We start from the raw sequence: 23480 nt of genomic DNA, 5'->3' as shown, positions 1-23480 counted from the left end.
ATCCAGCTGACCAGACTGTTCCCTTAGTGAAGTGGCAGCCCTGATGTGCAACTTGCTCATGATGGTGTGTTATTAACATAAATTAAACATGATGATTCTCGGGCGTGATAAAGGGGTGTTTCTCTTCGACAGTCATATCAACTGCTGACAAGCGACCTTCAATTCTTATCACTCCATCTTCGTCAAACATAGGGTTCAGTTTTTTTAGTGGACTGTGTTTGGAGATCTCTCCTTTTAAGAAGACACTTGATTTATTTTTTGAAAACTTCTTGCTTAACACATCTGATGATGATAATTTTGGCTTGCGTAAGATGATTGCTATTACACTTGTCAGAGTTTGTAGCCCTGCAGAAGGATTTGGCTAGGTGAATAAGCTTTCTTATTGCTTGTATGAGTGACTTACAGCTGGATAATCTTTCAAACCTGGGTGCGCCAAGATTGCTTCTAGTAGTTATAGTACTGAATGCTGTAATTTGTACCTCTTTGTAGTTCCCTGGTTCTATAAGTTCAAAGGTCTCTAACTTAGTGGTCTCTTCAGGTTCTGATCTAGTCCGAAAAAATGGACCTGAGAAAAAGCGTGCTTGAGGACAGCTGCTGGTACAGGTCTAGTCCCATGACGGCTGGATTTTTATCTGTACTGATGTAGTGCCATTGTTCTGGGTGTGTGGACTTTCTGATGCATGTCACTCTGACACTTAAATGTAGAATCTTCTCGAAGCATTGTGAATATATCTTAACACAATCTTACTGTCTGTGTAAAACTTCACAGCATGGATCTAAATGTCTAGTTCAGCAATGATCAAGTCTGCATTTCCACTGATGAGAAAGCAACACAAAATTCTAAGCGTGGAACAGTGTGAGCTGGACATGGGGCTAGTTTGGACATTCCCATGATAAACTCAACATAACTTTGTCCTTCAAAGTCTAATACTCTGAGGTAGGCTACAGCTGCTATAGGCATAGTGGATGCATCTGAGAATATGCACAATTCTCTTTGCTTCGTGGCAGACAAAGAAACAGGGACATATGACCTTTGGATGATAAGTTGTTCAAGCTCTATCAATAAGTCCCTCCACAATTTCCACTGCATTTCTTTCTCTTTAGGTAGAGGTGTGTCCCATTCACTTTGTTCATAAAGGGGGTCATAAAGGCTGTTGACTGTGGACAAGACAACACTTCTTGTGAACGTCTTCTCTTCTCTGGATACTCTAAATGTGAAGCTGTCAGTTTTCAGATCCCAACTGAGCCTTAAACTTCTTTGAAGGGGTAGTGAATCTGTTCCTAGATTCAAGTTCTTGAGGTCTTTTGTACGGCCCTCTGAGGGAAACACTTCCATGACTTCACTGCTGTTGGAAGCTATCTTGTGCAACTTTACGTTAGATTCTGCTAACATCTCTCTTTTCAGAATGTTGATAGCCTCTTCATTGCTTGAGAAAGAAGCAAGTCCATCATCCACATAAAAATGTCTCATGACTAACTGTTGGGCATCTGTGACATGCTCTTCTTTACCCTCCTGAGCTGCTCGTTTGAGGTTGTAGATAGCTACAGCTGGAGAGGGCTGTTTCCAAACATTTACCTTCATCTTGTATTCTGTGATACCTCTGTTGAAGTTATTATCGTCATACCACAAGAACCTCAGGTTGTCTCTGTGATCTCTGCAGATAAGGAAATGGTAGAACATTTGTTGTATCTCTGCTGTTACTGCAATAAGTTATTTTCAGAATCTGATGAAGACTCCAAGGAGTGTATTATTCAGGTTGGATCCAATGAGGAGGACATTGTTTAGGGGGTTGTCTTCATGCTTTGCACTGGAGTCGAATACTACTTGTATCTGTCCTGGTTTCTTAGGATGATACACTCCAAATAATGGTAAGTACCAACATTCTTGTTTTTTTCTTCTAATAGTGATGCTTTTCCAGCTTGACCCCTGTTGAAGATCTTCTGCATGAATTCATGGAAGTGTTACTTCATATCTGGTTTTCTGTCCAGAGTGTGTCGCAATGAGGTGAGGCACTTCACTGCTTGTCCATGATCTTGAGGAAGAGGCTATCTCAAACAGATGGTGCTGGTTTGTCATCATCTCACATTCTTTAAAACACCTTGCATCCTAGCTCATCTGTATCTTCAGCTGAGGCTATAGCCTCCATGCAGCTCTGAACTCTTTGCTGTTGTTTTGGATTGACTAATCTCTCTTTAATCTGTATCCTGTTGGTACAGGGGCTAAGACATGATGCAACATTTTGCAACATGTTTGTTTTGTAGGCATTCACTTTTTTGCTGGTTTGTGAGCTCCATCCAGTAGACTTGTGCACAACGGAAAATTTTGTTTAGTTTCGGTTTGTTGTCATTCGTAAAATGCATCATTTCGTTCTGTTATATTTGTTATGTTACGTTAATACGTTTTCGGATAATTCATTATTATTCGTAGAGTGTCGAATTCATTCGTTCGTATTCATTGAAATTCGCCATTTATGTATGTATAGATATTCGTGATAATGATTCGTAGTTTGGAAAGTCGTTTGTTTATTGAATCTTTTAACACACACAATGACAACGTCTCTTCTCCTCGGCTCAAATACAATACAACACCCTTCTCACTCAGTTCTCAGGAATGCACTTTGCCAGTAATCCATCCTCCGGCACAAAATTAATTAGCTGATTGGACTATAAGATTTACTTTGAGCTGACCTTTTGTTTCATTAGATCTTTAAAGAATTACTATTACTATTACTATTACTATTACTATTACATCATATCGAATTCATTCATTATATTTCTTTCGTATTCGTTGTTATTCATTATTTTTTTATTCGGACATTCGAATGCATCCGAATGTCCGAAAGATGCAAAATTCGGCCGAATTACGATTCGTTACGAAACGAATTGCACAAGCCTACCATCCAGACATACATCACCAATGATGACCCATCCAAGGTCAAGACGTTATGAAAATGGTGCATTGTGTGGCCCATTGTACTGTTCTCTGACCTTGTGTACTCTCAGTCTCTTTCTAGTAGAAAGATAATTGCAGCATCTTAGTCGAGTGCTGGAATCATGTCTGTTATCTGCTTCAGATGAGGGTAGTGACATGCAATTTCAGGTGTGGGGATCTCTGATCTATCATCTGGTAGCATATAACAATTTATCAGTGTGGGAAGAGTCAGCTGTGTCATCTAATGACTCAATTGTGTAGTTGCTTGCTCTCCTCTCTGCTGTCTCCATACCTCCTGAATATTTCTTTAAAGTATATGTAGTTGAGCTTCCTCTGTCACCGAATAGGTCAAAGAACTCTGTTCTTGCTAGAGATCTGTTGCATTGCTGGTCTAAGACTGCATACATTCTGATTGTCCTCTCTCTAAGGCCTGCAGGATACACCTTGACTAAACATATCTTGGACCATGATCTAGCGCTAAATGTCTCTGTGCAGATCTCAGTGCACTTTGAGGTTATTGTTGGTGTTGCACTCTCTTTTTGCTCCACACCATGATCTTCTGGGGTAACTGGATTCTCCATTTTCCAAGGTGCTGGTCCTGGGTGCAACGCAGACAGATGCTTGTCATTATTACATTCTTTGCACCATATTGCTTTCATACAGTATTTTGCAGGATGTTGCATATGAAACAAATGCCCTTGTCTTTAAGATAAGACTTGCGTTCCTCTATTGTCTTGCTTCTGAAACTGCAACATTTTCTAAGTGGATGAGGATTGTTATATATTGGACACTGATTGTCTGCCTGGGTCCTCAATTTTCGTTCCTGAACTTTTATCCTGGTTGGCTTCAGACTCAGACTTCTGTCTTCTGTACAGTAGACATGTGCATTCGTTTTCGTCCGAATGCATTTTCGTCCGAATTTCAGGTATTTTCGTTTTCGTTTTGACAAACGATAACGAAAGTGCAGATTCCGAAAAACGAAAGATCCAACATAAATAAATGCTTTTTTTCGTTTTCGTTGTTACAACAGTTCGATATAGAATAGGAGATTCGAAGTGACCGTTCGATATAGAATAGGAGATTCGACGTGACTCCATATGTCTATTGAACCTGTGGTCGAATGTGCCTAAGTTTCGTTTACCTCTATTAGTCCTATTATATAGAAAAGCTTCGACAGAGAGTAAATATTCGACATAGAGAGAACAGAATCGACAGAGAGAAACGATACTGGAATTGGGTGGGGGAAGTAAATTAAAAAAAAATAATGATAATATTCGACGGGATCGTTGCACGTTTATAATAATATTCGACGGGATCGTTGCACGTTTATAATAATATTCGACGGGATCGTCGCAACTATACGACACTGCAATCGTACATTTCGGCAATCGAATGCTCCGCCTATAGGCTATATAGTTTAGCAGCTCCATCGAATCTTCTTTATCCATTCGACAGATACCATAAGCCTTCCAAGACAGATTCGACCGTAATTCATGTGGATTTTCGGACGAATGCAATTTTTGCACGAAAAACGAAATAAATAAAAACGAATTTCGGGAGTAACTAAATAAATAAAATTTACGGACGAAAACGAAAAAACGAAACGAAATATTCTAGTCTGCACATGTCTACTGTACAGACACTGTTGCTCTCTGCGTTCTCTATTGTATGCTGATGCTTGTTTCTCTGTCTTTACAGAGCTTGAGCCTCCCATGTTCAAAAAGGCAAAGCTTGGGTCATTGTGCATTTTAGCTTGATTCATAATCAACTTTGAGAGGAAGGGGAAAAGTGGAAATGCCACTCGATGATCTTCCTTGTATTTTGGTGCTTGTGTGATCCATCTTTCTTGTAAGTTGTAAGGAAGCTTCTTGATTAGCGGATTGACTCCATGTGCTGTATCCAAATATGAGAGGCCTGGCAGGTATCCACCATCTTTTGCTGCTTCCAGCTCTAAAAGTAAAAGTCTCCAAGCTCTCTTACCTTCTGATTGTCTTTGTTTGTTATTTTTGGATAATTAAAAAATTTTAAATTACTTCAGGTGACCCATAGCAGTCTTCCAATCTCTGCCATACAATGTAAGCCCTGCCGTTGCATTATGAATATGTACTGACCTGATTCTTTTGGTTTGCTCAGAAGACTCTGGTCGGAGCCATTTGGAGAGTAGGTCAAGCTTTTTTTGTCTGTCAGATTTAAGTCTTGGTTGCTGCTTAGAAAGGAATGACTTCCAGGCCCAAAAGTTTTCTGAATGGTCGTCAAACTACCTCAGGTGAGCATTTTCTGGGAATAAACACAGGGTATGTTTGCATATATATTAATGAATCTGCGCTTAGGTATAGGCTAGGCTGCAGCCTCCCCTAAGGAGCCCCAAAAAGGAGCTCCAATAGAGTGAACTTTATATATATGAGTTGGGGGTGAGTGGTGCTGCCTATGAACTGAAAAGTGATCTAGTCATCCAATGAAGAAATGCGTAAGTTGGAGCTATGCACAGACGTCACTTCCGGTTTAGTTAGACTCTGCTCGGTGGAATGCACGCTGACCTAGAGCGCTTGTTTTTTGAAAGCGGATTCAGGCTGGTGTTTACCACCCATTCATCTAAAGAAAAATTGTTTTTAAGAATTAGATTTTTTAATAAAAAGTATTATTCAGAATTACACTATTGGAGCCCATCTCTTTTCTATATGAGGACACACTTTCGGGATCACAGAGAAGGAAATAATTAAGGCCTGACCCAGCAATAACAGGATATCAGAGATCGTCCCTAGAGGGCCTGGGGGCTCTGGCTCTCCTAGGACGAGTTACAGGAGGGAACGATCAGCCCGGCAGCCACCGTACACTTATCACATGCAATTTGCCCCTGCAGGGGTGCCAGGATCTGGTGAGTAGGGATCCAAAGGGGGAGCACAACAGTCACTTTATCACTTTGGCATAAGGATTAGAATCAAGTGCAAGCACAAGTCACTTTAAATATTGCACAAGTCACCAGAAAAATTGTGTTATAGATATTTATACTATATATATATATATATATATATATATATATATATATTTTTTTTTTTTTTTTTATTAACTTCTGGTTTTTGCACAGGGCTCGGTGAGGCACCCAAGACACTTTATCACTTTGAGTGTGATCATAAACCTTTGCATGAGGTGGAGTTCATCTGATTGGACTCATAACCAATAGAAAACATTTTAGGAATACAAATGTTTATAGTAAATGTTGGTAAATTGTTGGTAATGCAGGTAGTGGGAAATTGTTAAATGCACAATGGTATTTCACCAAGGATACAATAAATTCCAATAATTACCATAGGTGAAGTTTGTTAGCACACAACCAACACTGTTCTAGATTATCTCACCATAGTGCATGTTCACCTGTGAAGGGTGATTTACTAGATCACTTTTCAGTTCATAGACAGCGCCACTCACCCCCAACTCATATATATACATTTTGCAGGGTATGTTTCTGGCTGATAAGACAGCTGAGATGCTTGGTTAAATCCACTCTGGTTGTGTGGTTATTCTCCCTTGCTTCAAGTGTTTCTGCTATAGGCCAGGTTTATGATGCCCTGAGGAGGGATTGCATCACCATTCTTTTGGTTTCCTGAAGGACCATCAGATTGGTCTCTGAGTATGTAACCACTTGGCCTGTTATAGTACAGTTCTGGTTCGGTCTTGTAGCCTGGAGTGATATCATACTTGTCTGCTGCTTGCGGGACCTTTGACGATTTTGATGCATCATTAGACTGTTGATTAGTGTACACGGTCACATTAAATTGTACATACTCACTGGTGCATTGGATTGCACTGAGAGGCGCAGTTTTTTCTTCCTTGAGAATATGTAAATATGCTTTCACTTCAGCTTTACTTTTACGCACTTCAGCTTTACTTTTTTTTTTTTCTTAACCATAAATATGTATTCATTTCCACAGTGTACATGTGAAATAGAAAACATGTCTTACACTATAATAAGGATACAGAGTGGGTACAAAAAAATGAAGCTTACTGTAAAGACATTATAACTTTTGCTCGGGCTTTGTAAAAAGATGCAGAATAAGACCTCAACCCGAGGTATGGCCTGTCACCCCGTATGGGTACTCACTGTGATCAGGTTCACCATTAGTCTAAGTAGGAGGGAGCACGCCTTCAACCTTAATGAGGGTCTTCGGATATAGGATGCATAGTAAGTTCTAAGGTACTACATTAACAATTCAGAAATTAACAGTAAACTTTTCCTCTGGTGCAAATTAGTACACACATACTGGTAGCTCTGTGATTTTGAGTTGCAGGAAGTGACCACAGCTACCATTGGTTACTACCACTAAATGATCATAAGTTCTAATGTACGTGTCTTAAAATAGAGTTACCGTATTTTCCGGCGTATAAGATGACCTTTTACACTTAAAAAAACTGGGCAAAAAGGACGGGTCGTCTTATACGCCGGGTCAGCTACTGAGATGCCTTCTGGATGTCCGGTAATACTGTATGTAGCTTCGGATACATACAGTATATACCACTGAGCCAATCCCAGTGAGCGATGTATTCAAATAAATACAGAGCCTGCTCGGATTGGAGTAACAATCTCTGCCAATCCGAGCAGGCTACACACAGTAGCCTGCTCGGATTGGCTTTGAGAGTCAGAGAGGCGTGGGCTGATGACGTTACAGCCTCTGTCAATCCAAGCAGGCTTTGTATTCATTAATAGAATACATTGCTCGCCGTGATTGGCGCCAGCACCAGCAAGAAGGAAGAAGGAAATGGCTCCAGCAAGAACGAAGAAGAGGGATATGAAGCGTCGGAAGCCTCAGAATGGGGGGGGTCGTCTTAAACAGTGAGTACGGGCAAAACATTTTAAAAACCTGTACAATTAGGGGGTCGTCTTATATGCCGAATCGTCTTATACATCGGCAAATACGTTATATGTGTTAGTCATAAATATAAATATGTGTCAAAGATGTGAGGAGGCCTTTTTGTATGTCCTCCATATTTACTAGTGTTTATGACATGTTGGGGCTCTGTTTTCTTTATAGGCGAGCATTTTTTCCATGGTGTATTGTGCGTTCTAGAAATTACTTCTGCAATTTTTGGAAGAGCTTGGGAGCGCCATTCTTTTGCTAGTGAAATGCGCACTGTGACTAGGATATGTATGATTCAGCTTTACTTTTAAGCACTTCAGCTTCACTTTTATGATGATCTTCATCTGTGCAGCCCTGTTTTCTTATCATTTCAACTACATGTGTTGCATAGAAAGCCAGTGCACGTGTGGCTTCTGCTTTTGCATGGGCCTTGGTGGCTGTAACACTGGTGGACATTAGGTTCTAACAGCTTGAATGTCTAGAGCTAGATCTTGGACCTGGCAGCTTCAGCACTAGCTTATGTCTGATTCGATTGACTAGAGACTCTAGAGCCTGAGCAGCGTGACCTGGTCTTTAGTGTGCTGCATGTGCTTTCCTCTGCTTGAGTATTTTGAGGGATGAATGGTGTATTATCCTGATCTATATGCTGCATGATGGAACAGATTACTTCTCTGTAGTGTCTGTGGCTGCAGAAGTTAGCTGATGATTAGAATTATTCCACTCTTTGTTAGATTAGGCCTGCTGTTTTAAAAGTATTTTTACTGTTCTGCCCTCACAATGTGTCTGAAGTACAAGGCTTGGCAGACAGCTAACAACTTTCCAATAAAGATTGAGGCCGTAGGGTTAACAGTTGTAATCTTTACTGAGAATTAGATATTTTTTTTAAATTCAAGTTTAAGTTCAAGTTGTAAAACTGCAAAACACAAATTATAAAAATATGCATCAGCATTTAACATTACATTACAAATGCAATTACTATCAGACATGCTACACTAGTGTAAGGCCCTAGCTAATATAAATTTAGCCTAGCTGAAAGGAACTCCCTAGCAGAAAAGTACTACCAAACACACATAAAAATGCAGTTGAATCAGTAGAGCACATCATACTTGATTGAATACTGATGACAGCCTACTTACAGACTTATGCTTTCAATGCCAGTTTTAAGAAATCATGGAGCTCTAATGCCAAGCTTCCTTCACTGCAGGAGGTTTAAGCAAAATGTCTGCTGGACAGGAAGTGGGAGTAATACACTACAGTTTCTTGCCACCAGTGGACGCCCGCTTAAAGCAACAGTATCCTAAGTAAATATATACTGTATGATGACCAAAACGCTCCCCACCTGGCATAATAAATAGACATGTGCGTTTAGTTCCGAATTCGTTTTTTTAATGAATTTTGACAAATTCCTTCCGAATTTCTGAATTTTCGAATTTCAAATTTTGAATTTCCGAATTTCCGAAATGTCCACGTTATAGTCGAATGACAGCTACAACACAGCTTGATAATCCGGGAGGGCATACATTGACATCCTCCCAGAATAGTGTTCCTGCACTTCTTCTGGAGTGCACACATGGGAGTTTCTGTGTGGTACAGTGTGGACAGGGGAGAGATCGGTTGCAGCAGCGATGTGAGCTGGATCTGTAGTGCCCACAGCGCTGCTCTGTGCCCATTGCAGCCTCATCCTTCCATTCATGCTCATCCATCCCTCTGTCATACTCATCCATCCATCCATCCTCAGCCATCCCTCTGTCATACTCATCCATCCATGCTCAGCCATTCCTCTTTCATACTCAGCCATCCATACTCAGAAATACTCATCCATCCATGCACGCTCAGCAATGCTCATTCATCCATGCTCAGCCATCCATACTCAGCAATACTCATCCATACTCAGTCATACCCAGCAATACTCAGCTATACCCAGCAATACTCAGCCATACCCAACCATGCTCAGCCATCCCCATTCATGGCTTATCCATCTCCATTTATGCTCATCCATGCCACATAAGTTCTCATCCATGCCACTACAGTGCCTTATAAAAGTGTAATAGCTAGTCAAATTAGATTTGAGATAACTGCACACCTTTGTGTAAAAAAAGAAGCATTTTAATTTTCTTTCCACATTTTCCAAAAACTTGTAGAAAAAAATGACATGCCTCATAGATTATACATCGTGTTGTTTGCTTTCCAAAATGGGGTCATTTTTGGGGCGTTTCCATTGCCCGGTGCTCCAGGGCCTTCAAAAGTGCAAGAGGTAGTCATGAAATTAGATGTGTAATTTATGCTCCTAGAACACCTGAAGGTGCGCCCTGCATGTTCATGCTCAAGAGGAGTAGCAGAATGTATTTTGGGGTATAATTTGTGGTATGCATATGCTGTGTGTGAGAAATAACCTGCTAATATGACAATTCTGTGGAGAAAAAAAAAAGAAAAAAAATCTTGATTTTGCAAAGAATTGAGGGAAAAAATTACAACTTAAAAAAACTCACCATGCCTCACCAAGGGGACATGGGGGGGGGGGGAGTATTTGTACTTTCCTGGCTTGTTAGGGTTTCAAGAAATGAGATGTGGACTCTATAACTTTTACAAAAACCAAATAATATACACCAATTTGGGTTATTTTTTACCAAAGATATGTAGCAGTATAAATTTTGGCCAAAATGTATGAAGAAAAATTACTAATTTGCAAAATGTATAACAGAAACGAAGAAAAATTATTTTTTTTGCCGAATTTTCAGTCTTTTTTTGTTTTATAGCACAATAAAAAAAAAAAAACGAGAGGTGATTAAATACCACTAAAAGAAAGCTCTATTTGTGTGAAAAGAGGACAAAAATTTCATTTGGGTACAGTTTTGCATGACTGAGTATTTGTCATTTAAAATGTGAGAGCACCCAAAGCTGAAAATTGGTCTGGTTAGGAAGGGGGTTTACATGCCCAGTGGGCAAATTGTTAAGCCGCGTACACACGGGCGGACTGTCTGGCCAACTTAGTCCGTCGAAACACATTTCAGCGGACAGTCCGCTCGTGTGTGGGCTTCAGCGGACTTTTTCAGCGTGCAGTCTGGCGGACTAAGTATTTCGGAATTTCCGTAATATTGTCCGTCGTACTTTGGTTTCAGCGGACAATCCGCTCGTGAGTAGGCTAGTTCGACGGACTAAGTATGGCGCATGCTCAGAAAGGATTTACACGGCGAAAGGTTGCATTGCAAGTCCTAGTCCCGTCGTACGTGCTGTACACGTCATCGCCCAAACTTTCGGCGGACTGTTTTGCATCCGTGTGTGGTCAAGTCCGTTCATTCGAAAGTAGGACGGACTGTCCGTCAGATTGTCTGACGGACTAAGTTGGCCATACAGTCCGCCCGTGTGTACGCGGCTTTAAGCAAAATGTCTGCTGGACAGGAAGTGGGAGTAATACATTACTGTTTCCTGCCAGCAATGGATGCCAGTTTAAAGCAACAGTATCCTAAGTAAATATATACTGTATGATGACCAGAAGAACCGGTGTGTAAGGGGGTTCTGATGTCTAAAGCCTTGTACACACGGTCGGAGAATCCGTCGGAATGTGTCCTATCGGACTGTGTCGTTGGATAATCCGACTGTGTGTGGTATGCATCGGACTGATTCCGTCCAAATCTCCGTCGGACCCAATTTTCCAACATGTTGGAAATATTTCCCGACCAACTGGGCCGGTCGGATCTAATCCGATCATGTGTAGAGCAAGTGCCACGCATGCTCAGATCAAATTCCTACATCAAAGCTATTGGCTACTAGCCTGAATGTAGTCCCATCGTAACGAAATCACGTCATCACGTTCTGAAAGATCGGATTTTTCACCAACTTTGTCCGACTGTGTGTATGCAACAGTTTCGGACAAGATCCGACGGACAAAATCCGACGGGCAGAATCCGACGGATTTGGTTGTGGAAATCTCCGACCGTGTGTACAGGGGCTTAGAGGGGGATCTTAAGTGTAAGAGGGTCTCTGATTTTTAGGCATACACTTCTTATTTAAGGAGACACTTCTGATGTGTGTGAGTGTGTGCGTGTGTGTGTGTGTAGGGGGGGGGTTGCTCATGTGTGAAAGGTCACTGCCGATGATTAATGAGTTTGACCTGAGTTGATCATTTAGTAAAGTTAACTAAATTACGGGTGTCAGATGCTTGGACGGGGCACAATTACAGTCACATAGGTGCTATTTTACATTGATTAATCCCTGCCATTACACTATTCAATGTTGTAGGCATGATCAATTTTTACAGAAAATGTTTCACAATGATGCCCAACCTTTACAAGCAGATGTTGAGCCATTCTTGTCAGTGCAACATTTTTGCTGTGGTCATCAGGGACAGCATAGCAATAAGAATAAGGTTTGGGTCTAACATGAGTTTTCAGTGAACCTTGTCTGTTTGCCATTCGTAGACACACCAACTCCCTCCATAACTGTCTGTCCCAGCAAAATTCCTCTGCTTCTTCCTTTCTCGTCCTAATTAACTTTTATGCCACGTACACACGAGTAGACTTCTCGTCAGACTGAACTCCGAAGGACTTTTCAACGGAGTTCTGCTGAAACGGACTTGCCTACACACGATCACACTAAAGTCCGATCGTTTAGAACGCTATGATGTATGATGGGACTAGAAAAAGGAAGTTCAATAGCCAGTAGCCAATGGCTGCCCTTGCGTTGTTTTTGGTCCGTCGTAACAGCATACAGATGAGCGGTTTTCTCGATAGGAACTCGTTCTGGCGGAAAGATTTGAAACATGTTCTATTTCTGGGTCCGTCAGAATTTTGGATGTCTACAAAATTGAATATTTTACAGATAAATACCATGCCTAAAATATGTTAAATGCACATATAATCTTATCGAAAGATTGTTGTTGAAATGAATGGTCGGGTGATAGGGTCTCTCTGTACACACGGTCGGAGATTCCGACGGAAGGTTTTCTATCGGACCGTTTTGTCGGATATTCCGACTGTGTGTGGTCTGCATCTGACTGTTTCCTTCGGAATATCCAACGGACCAACTTTTCCAACTTGCCGGTAAAATTTTCCGACAAAATGCTCCGATCGGACATACTCCGATCATATGTAGCCTACTCGGACGGACAAAGTGCCACGCATGCTCAGATTAAATTCCTAGACCAAAGCTATTGGCTACTAGCCTGAACGTAGTCCCGTCGTAACGAAATAACATCATCATGTTATGTACAATCGGATTTTCCGACAACTGAGTCCGACCGTGTGTATGCAACATCACTTCCGAACCTCTTCCGGAATTAATCCGTCGGAATAACTCCGACGGATTTGGTTGTCGGAATCTCCGCCCGTGTGTACGGGGGCTAAGATTTAGAGCGACTGCACTTCCAAGTTCACTTTCAGTGCAAAGTGGATTTGCCTTTTGTAAATAACCCTCTATGTGCATTGTGTTTTGCTGCAGTGTTGATCCCTTAACGCTTAATGTACTGTGCATTAAGAGAGGCCATTCTAAATAAATGGCACAGCAAAGCCCCACACAGAGTGCTGTGCATTGTCATGTGTTGCAGTAATCCACAAATAAAATATACCTTTTTACCATGCTTTACCACAATTTGGTACTCTGAAGGTAGGCTAAATCTAAGCCCTTGTACACACGGTCGGACATTCCATTTTCTGACGGATTTTGTCCGAAACTATTGCATACACACGGTCAGACAAGGTTGTCGGAAAATCCGATCGTTCAGAACGTGTTGACGTTATTTCATTATGACGGGACTATGTTCAGGCTAGTAGCCAATAGCTTTGGTGTAGGAATTCGATCTGAGCATGCGTGGCACTTTGTCCGATCGGAATTCTCTACACATGATCGGAGTATGTCCGATCGGACCATATTGTTGGAAAATTTTACCGACAAATTGGAAAACTTGGTCCGTCGGATACTCCGATGGAAACAGTCCGATGGAGACCACACACAGTCGGATTATCCAACAAAACGTTCCGATCGGACACATTCCGTCGGAATCTCCGACCATGTGTACAAGGGCTTAGAATTATCAGTTTTCAATTCCCACATGTTTTTGCTACCTAACCCTTTGCTGTCCGACTGACAGTAAAATGCTACTTATCAAAAGAAAGATTTACACATTCCATGCAGTACGGCAGAACAAATAATGTGCAATCATTTGTAACTACCAATCAGAGTACATCCTGACCAGTTCTAAAGTCACAAGAATAAAAGGCAACTGACTGCCGTGGATTGCTAGACTTTGCACTTATCCCTTTGTTTATTTGATAAGCCCAATCATTTTTACCAGCTCATCTCAAACACTGTAAGATCACTATGAAGGAGCCATATATTATTCTTTGTAAAAATAGAGCAATTTTATTATTTTATGCCAAAGCCATTTGAGAAACACAGATGTCCCTGGTTAACCACAAATCAGGCATGTGTTCTTGGGTGCTACAGCTGTAACATCCAACAATCCTGTGTCATATATTGGAATTGACACTGCAGCTTTTTGTAATTATCTCTGAGCTAAAGGCCCTTAGGCTTAGCCAGTCTTGAAATTTACTAACCTAGGTCAAAGCACTCCACCTGCTGGGATAATAGGACAACATCGAAAAACAGGGCACGTCTGTGTGTGAGATTTCTCCAGTGCGGTAAAATGAAATTAGATTGCTCATTCGTACAGCAGCTGTTATTAATAAAGAAAGAGCCGGAAGCTCCAGAATGAGAGTGGGTAATTCAGATTTTTTTTTAATACAACACAGCATTTCTAAAGTAGCTTTTATATTAATTTGTCTGTATGCCCTATAAGCCATAGATACGGTACTTATGTATCAAGAAGGATGATGGAAAGTGTATGCATCTGTATTCGCATTGCTGCACAGAAAACAAAGTGCAAGACTGCAAAATTTTCCAATTCTATTTAAAGAGTATGAGCAATTTCTACATTCTCAAAGATATGATCTAAAGATATAAAAATAAATGGTGAACCCCTTAGGATATATTCTCTTGCTGTTTGTGCTTTTGAGTATCGTTTCCAATCTCTAACCACCCAAGCCCTCCAAGCAGTGGGAGGAGAGGGGGATTGAGCAGTCACATGAATGGCTCCTAAAAACAAATATTCTATGTGTAGCACCCCCTTGCCCCTGGGAGGTTGAGCAGGATCCTTAAGCAGGGGCGGATCCAGGGGGGGGGGGCAACAGGGCAATTGCCCCCCAAAATATCACACTGACATCCATCATGATTGTCACACTGGTCACATCACAGTCACCAACTTTCAGGCTGCAAGAATCTCTCTCTCTGTCTCACACTCATCAGCCGATCAGCGGCACAGAGAGACGGCACCGGGACCAGGAGGAGCCTGGAGGTGGGCGCAGCTGCGCTGCTGGAATGGCAACCCTGCACTCCTTGCCAGGGCCTGGGCACCCTGGCATCTAGCAATGAATGACGTCATTAAGTCAGTCATGTCAGACTCAGAGTCTCAGACTCAGAGCTGACGTGATGGTGACACCGGAGCTACCTGGAGCAGAGGCAGAGCCTCAGTTTATCCCAGCTGATAGATTGTACATTGTGTATTCTCTTTGTCTCAGACTCTGAGGGAAGTGTTAAATATCATTCTTTCTCTACAGTAGTGAGTATGTAGTGGCACTGTGTGGCAAAGGCAGAGGCCAGCAATCTTCCTTCTCCATGGCAGCCCCTGAGTGTATTGGCCTCTCCCACTGGCAGCACCTCTTCCAACTTGTCCATACAGTCACTCACACTGACTGCAGGCCTCAGCCCCTGATGAGCGTTGGCTCCACCCACCTCCTCCCTCCATCTTCTCCACGCCACTCTTCTAAACTGACTGACAATTGCGTGGTCGCGCAACATTGTACCCAAGTAAAATTTATGTAATTTTTCCCAAAAATTTTGCTTTATTTTGGTGGTATTTGATCACCTCTGAGGTTTTTTATTTTTTGCAATATAAACAGAAAAAGATCAACAATTTTGAAAAAAAATATATATTTTTTGCTTTTTGCTATAAAAAAATGTCTTCATCAGTTTAGGCCGATATGTATTCTGCTGCATATGTTTGATAAAACAAAAATCCTAATAAGCGTATATTGATTGGTTCGTGCAAAATTTATAGTGTCTACAAACTATGGGATCTTTTTATGAAATTTTTATTTATTTATTTTTTACTAGTAATGGCAGTGATTAGTGATTTTAGCTGGACTGCATCATTGCAATGGACAGATCAGACACCTAACTGACATTTTTTACACGTTTTGGGGACCAGGGACACTAATAAAGTGATCAGTGCTAAAAATAAGTACTGTCACTGTTCTAATGACACTGGTTGGGAAGGGGTTAACATCAGATGTGATCAAAGGGTTAAGTGTGTCCCTAGGGGGTGCTTGCTAACTGTGTGGGGATGGATTCACTAGATAAACAGAGTGATCCATGTTCCTGGTTAGCTGGAAAACAAGATCACTCTGTTCATCTCTGACAGAACGGCGGTCTGCCTTGTTTACATCTGCAGACTGCTGTTCTATCTCTGTGGGGAGTGATAGAGGGTGGCCAGCGGACATCGCTTCCACCAGATCCGCTGATTGGCTCCCAACCGGCCAATCAGCATGCGCGCCTTTGCTGGCTATTGCACAAAATGGTGTACAGGTGTGTGGTTTCATGCAGGTGTGTCATTTTGTTGCAATAGGCCCTTCTCCTTATGCCAAATGACTTGAAATGACGGAGCGATCACGTGGTAAATGGCCGCGATGAGCAGTGTGATCTGTGATGCGCCAGGCCCTGTGGACCCAGTGGTCATGGATGCTCTCGAGTGCGCGCCCCAGGGGGCGCGCGAGAGTGGAATTCTGGGAGGACGTCATAGTACATCCTCCCAGAGTTAAGCAACTGCCCTGTAGCTGCCATTCGGCTATGGGCCGGTTGTTAAGTGGTTAACCACTTTCAGACCGGACCATTTTGCTGGTAAATGACCAGAGGTCTTTTTACACTTTGGCACTGCGCTGCTTTAACTGGTAATTGCGCGGTCATGCAATGTTGTACCCAAACAAAATTTGCGTCCTTTTCTTCCCACAAATAGAGCTTTCTTTTGATGGTATTTGATTGCCTCTGCGATTTTTATTTTTTGCGATATAAACGTAAAAAGACCGCAAATTTTGAAAAAAAATGATATTTTCTACTTTTTGTTATTAGAAAAATCCAATAAACTCAATTTTAGTCATACATTTAGGACAAAATGTATTCAGCCACATGTCTTTGGTAAAAAAAAAGTCAATAATTGTATATTTATTGGTTTGCGCAAAAGTTGTCACATCTACAAACTAAGGTACGTTTTCTGGAATTTACGCAGCTTTTAGTTTACGACTGCCTATCTCATTTCTTGAGGTGCTAAAATGACAGGGCAGTACAAAACCCCCCCAAATGACCCCATTTTGGAAAGTAGACCCCCTAAGGAAATTGATAAGAGGCATGTTGAGCCCATTGAATATTTTATTTTTTTGCCTCAAGCGATTGAATAATGACAAAAAAAAAATTTTTTTTTTTTTTTTACACAAAGTTGTCACTAAATGATATATTGCTCACACATGCTATGGGCGTATGTGAAATGACACCCCAAAATAAATTCTGCTGCTTCTCCTGAGTACGGGGATACCACATATGTGGGACTTTTTGGGAGCCTAGCCGCGTACAGGGCCCCGAAAACCAAGCACCGCCTTCAGGCTTTCTAAGGGCGTCAATTTTTGATTTCACGCCTCACTACCTATTACAGTTTTGAAGGCCATAAAATGCCAAGATGGCACAAAACCCCCACAAATGACCCCATTTTAGAAAGTAGACACCCCAAGCTATTTGCTGAGAGGCATGTTGAGTCCATGGAATATTTTATATTTTGCCACAAGTTGCGGGAAAATTACAAACTTTTTTTTTTTTTTTTTTTTTTTCACAAAGTTGTCACTAAATGATATATTGCTCATGCATGCCATGGGCATATGTGAAATGACACCCCAAAATAAATTCTGCTGCTTCTCCTGAGTACGGGGATACCACATATGTGGGACTTTTTGGGAGCCTAGCCGCGTACGGGGCCCCGAAAACCAAGCACCGCCTTCAGGCTTTCTAAGGGCGTAATTTTTTGAGTTCACTTCTCACTACCTATTACAGTTTTGAAGGCCATAAAATGCCAAGATGGCACAAAACCCCCACAAATGACCCCATTTTAGAAAGTAGACACCCCAAGCTATTTGCTGAGAGGCATGTTGAGTCCATGGAATATTTTATATTTTGCCACAAGTTGCGGGAAAATTACAAACTTTTTTTTTTTTTTCACAAAGTTGTCACTAAATGATATATTGCTCACGCATGCCATGGGCATATGTGAAATGACACCCCAAAATAAATTCTGCTGCTTCTCCTGAGTACGGGGATACCACATATGTGGGACTTTTTGGGAGCCTAGCCGCGTACGGGGCCCCAAAAACCAAGCACCGCCTTCAGGCTTTCTAAGGGCGTTACAGTTTTGAAGGCCATAAAATGCCAAGATGGCACAAACCCCCCCCCCCCAAATGACCCCATTTTAGAAAGTAGACACCCCTAAATTTAGGGGTACACTAGTGAGACTAGGTAATAAATGGCGGGTGCCCTGAAACTATAAAAAAATAACTAACCAACCAGCGTCACCTGTAACAGTTATATGGTGATCACTGGTGAAAGGGTTAACTAGGGGGCAATCAGGGGGCTTTATGCGGTAGTATATGGGGGTCCCTGGCGCTATAAAAAGCTGCGGCGAACCTAAATACCTACCTGCCTAACTAGCGTCACCTGTGACACTAATACAGCGATCAGAAAAACGATCGCTTATTAGGCTGGGTTCACACTGGAGCGATGCGGGAACGCCACGAATGCGCGGCGGGTTCCCGCATCGCATGCCTCCCGGCGGCAGTTCACACTGCCCTATGCGAACTGCTGGGAGTGTCAGTGAAATGTTAATGACACCCCCAGATCAGTTCGCATATCGCAGTGCGATCTGCAAACTTGGATCGCATGGTGTGAACACCCATGCGATCCGATTCTGCTGCGGACCAAAAAAAGGGTCCCGTGCGAGTTTGCGGCGGGTGCGACACGAATTCAGCCATACTATCTGTATAGCTGAACTCGAATCGCACAGAGATCGGATGTGATTTGCACTGCAGTGCGGTGCGAATCACATCCGTTCTCATAAACCGCTGCAATGTGAACCCAGCCTTAGTGACACTGGCGACGGGGGGTGATCACGGGGTTAAACCTTTATTGGGGGGGTTAGGGGGGTACCTTAGAACTAAAGGGGGCTAACCCTAACTGCCCTAACAGTTATTAGTCACAAATGACACCTGCCGGGTGATCAGGGGGTTAAACCTTTATTAGGTAATAAATGGCGGGTGCCCTGAAACTATAAAAAAATAACTAACCAACCAGCGTCACCTGTAACAGTTATATGGTGATCACTGGTGAAAGGGTTAACTAGGGGGCAATCAGGGGGCTTTATGCGGTAGTATATGGGGGTCCCTAGCGCTATAAAAAGCTGCGGCGAACCTAAATACCTACCTGCCTAACTAGCGTCACCTGTGACACTAATACGGCGATCAGAAAAATGATCGCTTATTAGGCTGGGTTCACACTGGAGCGATGCGGAAACGCCGCGAATCCGCGGCGGGTTCCCGCATCGCATGCCTCCCGGCGGCAGTTCACACTGCCCTATGCGAACTGCTGGGAGTGTCAGTGAAATGTTACTGACACCCCCAGATCAGTTCGCATATCGCAGTGCGATCTGCAAACTCGGATCGCATGGTGTGAACACCCATGCGATCCGATTCTGCTGCGGGCCAAAAAAAGGGTCCCGTGCGAATTTGCGGCGGGTGCGGCGGGTGTGGCGGGTGCGGCGGGTGCGGCGAATGGCTGAACTCGAATCGCACAGAGATCGGATGTGATTTGCACTGCAGTGCGGTGCGAATCACATTCGTTCTCATAAACCGCTGCAATGTGAACCCAGCCTTAGTGACACTGGCGACGGGGGGTGATCACGGGGTTAAACCTTTATTGGGGGGGTTAGGGGGGTACATTAGAACTAAAGGGGGCTAACCCTAACTGCCCTAACAGTTATTACAGTCACAAATGACACCAATGCAAAAAAAAAAAAAAAAAAAAAAAAAATGACATTGGTGTCACTGTGACTGGGGGGCAGGGGTAATTGGGGGGGTGATCGGGGGGTAAAGGGGGGGTGTGAGTGTGCCTGGCATGTTCTACTGTGTGTGGGATGTGTTGGTGCAACTCACTGATCCGCTCTCCTCCGTGTCGGAACGAAAAATACCGACACGGAGGAGAGAATACATCACTTCCTCTCCTGTGTTTACATTACAGGAGAGGAAGTGATGTCACCGGGGATTTCCATTCGTCGGGAGCGATCGCGAGGGGGTGGCCATGAATGAATGGCCGTCCCCTCGTCCGGGATCGCTCCCGAACGAAAACCGACCGCCGCAGGCACCGGGCGGGGGCCCGATCGGGCCCCCGACCCGCGGGAGGCAAAGGACGTACATATATGTGCTTATGCCTGCCCGTGCCATTCTGATGACGTAGATCGGCGTGAGGCGGTCGGCAAGTGGTTAAAGACCTCTCCCTGGACATCACCCATTGTGTTGGCATTGGAACAGACAGTTGCAGTGTTGTGTCTTCAGAGGTGGCTGGTGCTATATCGGAGATTCTCAGTGTAGCACCCAACAGTTGCAGATATCCTTGATTACAATCATTCTCTGAACAATTCAATTTCAAAGTAACACTATTTATTAGAGTAAGTTACAGGTCTATCTAATACACAGAAAATATCTATAGTCTTTAAGCGAGGGAGTAAAATATTAGGTTAAAATACAACAAGAATACAGATTACATTCATCACAATACAAAACAAGACATATGACAAGCAGGTATACCTTTAAGTGCTGGGAGATGATTTGATAATTTATCTAATACTGGTCCATGGCCCTGGTCAGTTTCATCTGCCATCTACAGTATGTTGGTTTGGGTCCCACTAATAAAGGGCCATCTCTCATTGACTTGCACAGGACCACCCTGATTGGTTAGCCCTCTCCTCCCCTGGGTGTATCTCTTGCAAGATTGGTCCATTTTCTCATAACTTAATTTCCCCTCAATAGCACCTCCTCTTTTGGGTTTAATTGGTTAGTGATAATTAGTCTGAAGCCAACTTAATTAAAGAGGAAGTCTTCTCTTGAATAGGGCACTTAAGTATGCACAGTCCTAGCCAGGGTAAATTGTCCATTCCTGAACAGATCAAATAAATATTTTAAGCATATCAACCACCCTTTGAAATGGATAAATGGCTGATTAGCACGGAAGAATACACAAGCCTTTATCTAGCAAATTAATTCGGCTCCGTACCGACTACACACCCAAATGGTATCTTTTCCTGGGCCTTTGACTACCACATTAGGTAAACAGCAGGACATCTCCCTAACACAGACACTTAGCATACTTGTAAGACAAAGGGATTTTTAATTGAATTACATACGCTAACCAGAAGTCTGGTCATGTATTTTAAAACATCCAGCCACGTTAACCTAATATTTATTATAAACTTTCTTTATTTCTTATCCTAATATATACATCTATAATACAAATATTCCCAGTTGCTAATGGAGATTACTCATAAACTCCTTATAAGGCAACAAGTGCCATGATTTTCTCATAAGATTTTGAGATGGACTTGTAAAAGTGGTGAGCGCACTATCTGCAATATCTCAATGGAAATGCTCAAGCACTAGCTAAACAGCATCTACTCTCTACCATTCTTTGTGCAGTGCAGAATTCATATTTTCCTTGGTTTCACTCATCGGTGTTCTGAAAGTAACCCTTCCTCTGAGTCGCTTCCTTCAATCCCCAACAATTGATTTAACACGTGCATCTGACTGACTGATACCATGGCAACCCTGGAGAATATGCGATGTAACGCTGATGCCACTTTTTCCACTTTACATATGGAGGCTACAGAATTGCCATCAGAACTTGGAGTGGAACTAAAATTTCCATATCTTGTAGGCAGACAAGTGCACAGATTCAATTACAATGTAGAATTAACTGAAGAATACAACAAGGAAATAGTTGTATATTCCCTTGCTGGACCACATTATTAATGATTTAAAAACTAGTTTTCCAGAAAATTCGATGCAATGTTACCAGATTCAAATCTTGATTCCAGCAGTACTTTTTGGAAAAAAATAGAAACCATGGTTCCTGTGGCTGTGCAATCATTATCTAAGCGTTTCCACCCTCTTCCAGCTGATGATAAGCAGAAGATAATGGAGACATTACAGCCAGAAGAACTAAGTCTCTGGCTTAGTAAGTGGAAATAAGAGTTATCACAACATAAGGAAATTCCACAAACAGTTATTGAAGTGTTGGACTTGTGTGACCAGGATCTCTTCCCAACCTTCAGAAGATAACTTCTGATCTTAGCAACTCTCCCTGTAAGCGTGGCCTCAGCAAAGAGAACTTTCTCAACCCTCATTCGTGTTAAAACAAGGCTTTGGTCACCAATGGTGGAGGACCGGTGAAATGGCTTGTGTTTACTTTACATTCATAAAGATATTCCTGTGAATACTGAGCTAATTCTGTGAATTTTTCATTTTATGAAACTTACAAATAAAATGTTTCTGTTGTTGTGCGTGTTTGGAGACAATGGAGAGTGATAATCTTTGGGTTCTGCTATGTTTTTTTTTTTTTACACATAATTGTATATTGTTTGTGAATATTTTGTCTGGGAATATCCTGTTATAAGTATACAAATTGCTTATGATCTTTGTAATAATAAAGTTATATGTGGTTAAACCTATCCTGTCTGTTTGTAATGTAATACTCTAATCTTGAATGATAAATGTGTCACTGTTTTAACCACTACAATACAGGGCACTTTCACCCCCTTCCTTCCCAGCCCAATTTTCAGCTTTCAGCGCTCTAGCGCTTTCAGTGACAATTGCGCGGTCATGCTACACTGTACCCAAATGAAATTGTTATCATTTTGTTCGCACAAATAGAGCTTTATTTTGGTGTTATTTATTCACGACTCCGTTTTTTTTTTTTTTGCGATATAAGCGCAAAAATAGCGGAAATTTGGAAAAAAAACAATATTTTCTTTTTTCTATTTGAAAAGAAATCCAATAAAATCAAATTTTGTCATAAATTTAAGCCAAAATGTATTCTGCTACATGTTTTTGGTAAAAAAAATTCCGTTAAGTGTATAATAATTGGTTTGTGTGATCACGGACATATGTACACAAATGATCATGTACATATGTGTGCAGGTGATCACGTACATATGTGTGCAGATAATCATTGGGATTGATTTTAGTGGGACATATGTGGGGGACATGTTTTTATTATTAGGGACATGTGTTTTTATTATTTGGGGACATGTATGTTTTGGGGACATGTGTGTTTTGGGGACATATGTGGGGACTGTGTTTGTACTGTGTGGTGTGTTGTGTGTTTACACTACACTGATGATCAGTGAGTAAAAAGCTGTAAAAAGCAGCCCATACTCACTGATCATCAGCCGGCTGCAGCGTTCTGCTCTCCTCTCCTCAGCGGTGACTTCCGTGTGAGGAGAGGAGAGCCGATTGCCTAGCAACCGGCTGTTTGTTTACATCACATGACGGCCGTGATTGGAC

Source organism: Lithobates pipiens, unplaced genomic scaffold (genome assembly GCF_037356315.1).
Source record: "Lithobates pipiens isolate NorthernLeopardFrog02 unplaced genomic scaffold, aLitPip1_a1.2 Scaffold_27, whole genome shotgun sequence".
Classification (NCBI taxonomy): Eukaryota; Metazoa; Chordata; class Amphibia; order Anura; family Ranidae; genus Lithobates; species Lithobates pipiens.
The sequence above is the reverse complement of the archived record's forward strand: the minus strand, read 5'-3'. Positions refer to the sequence as shown.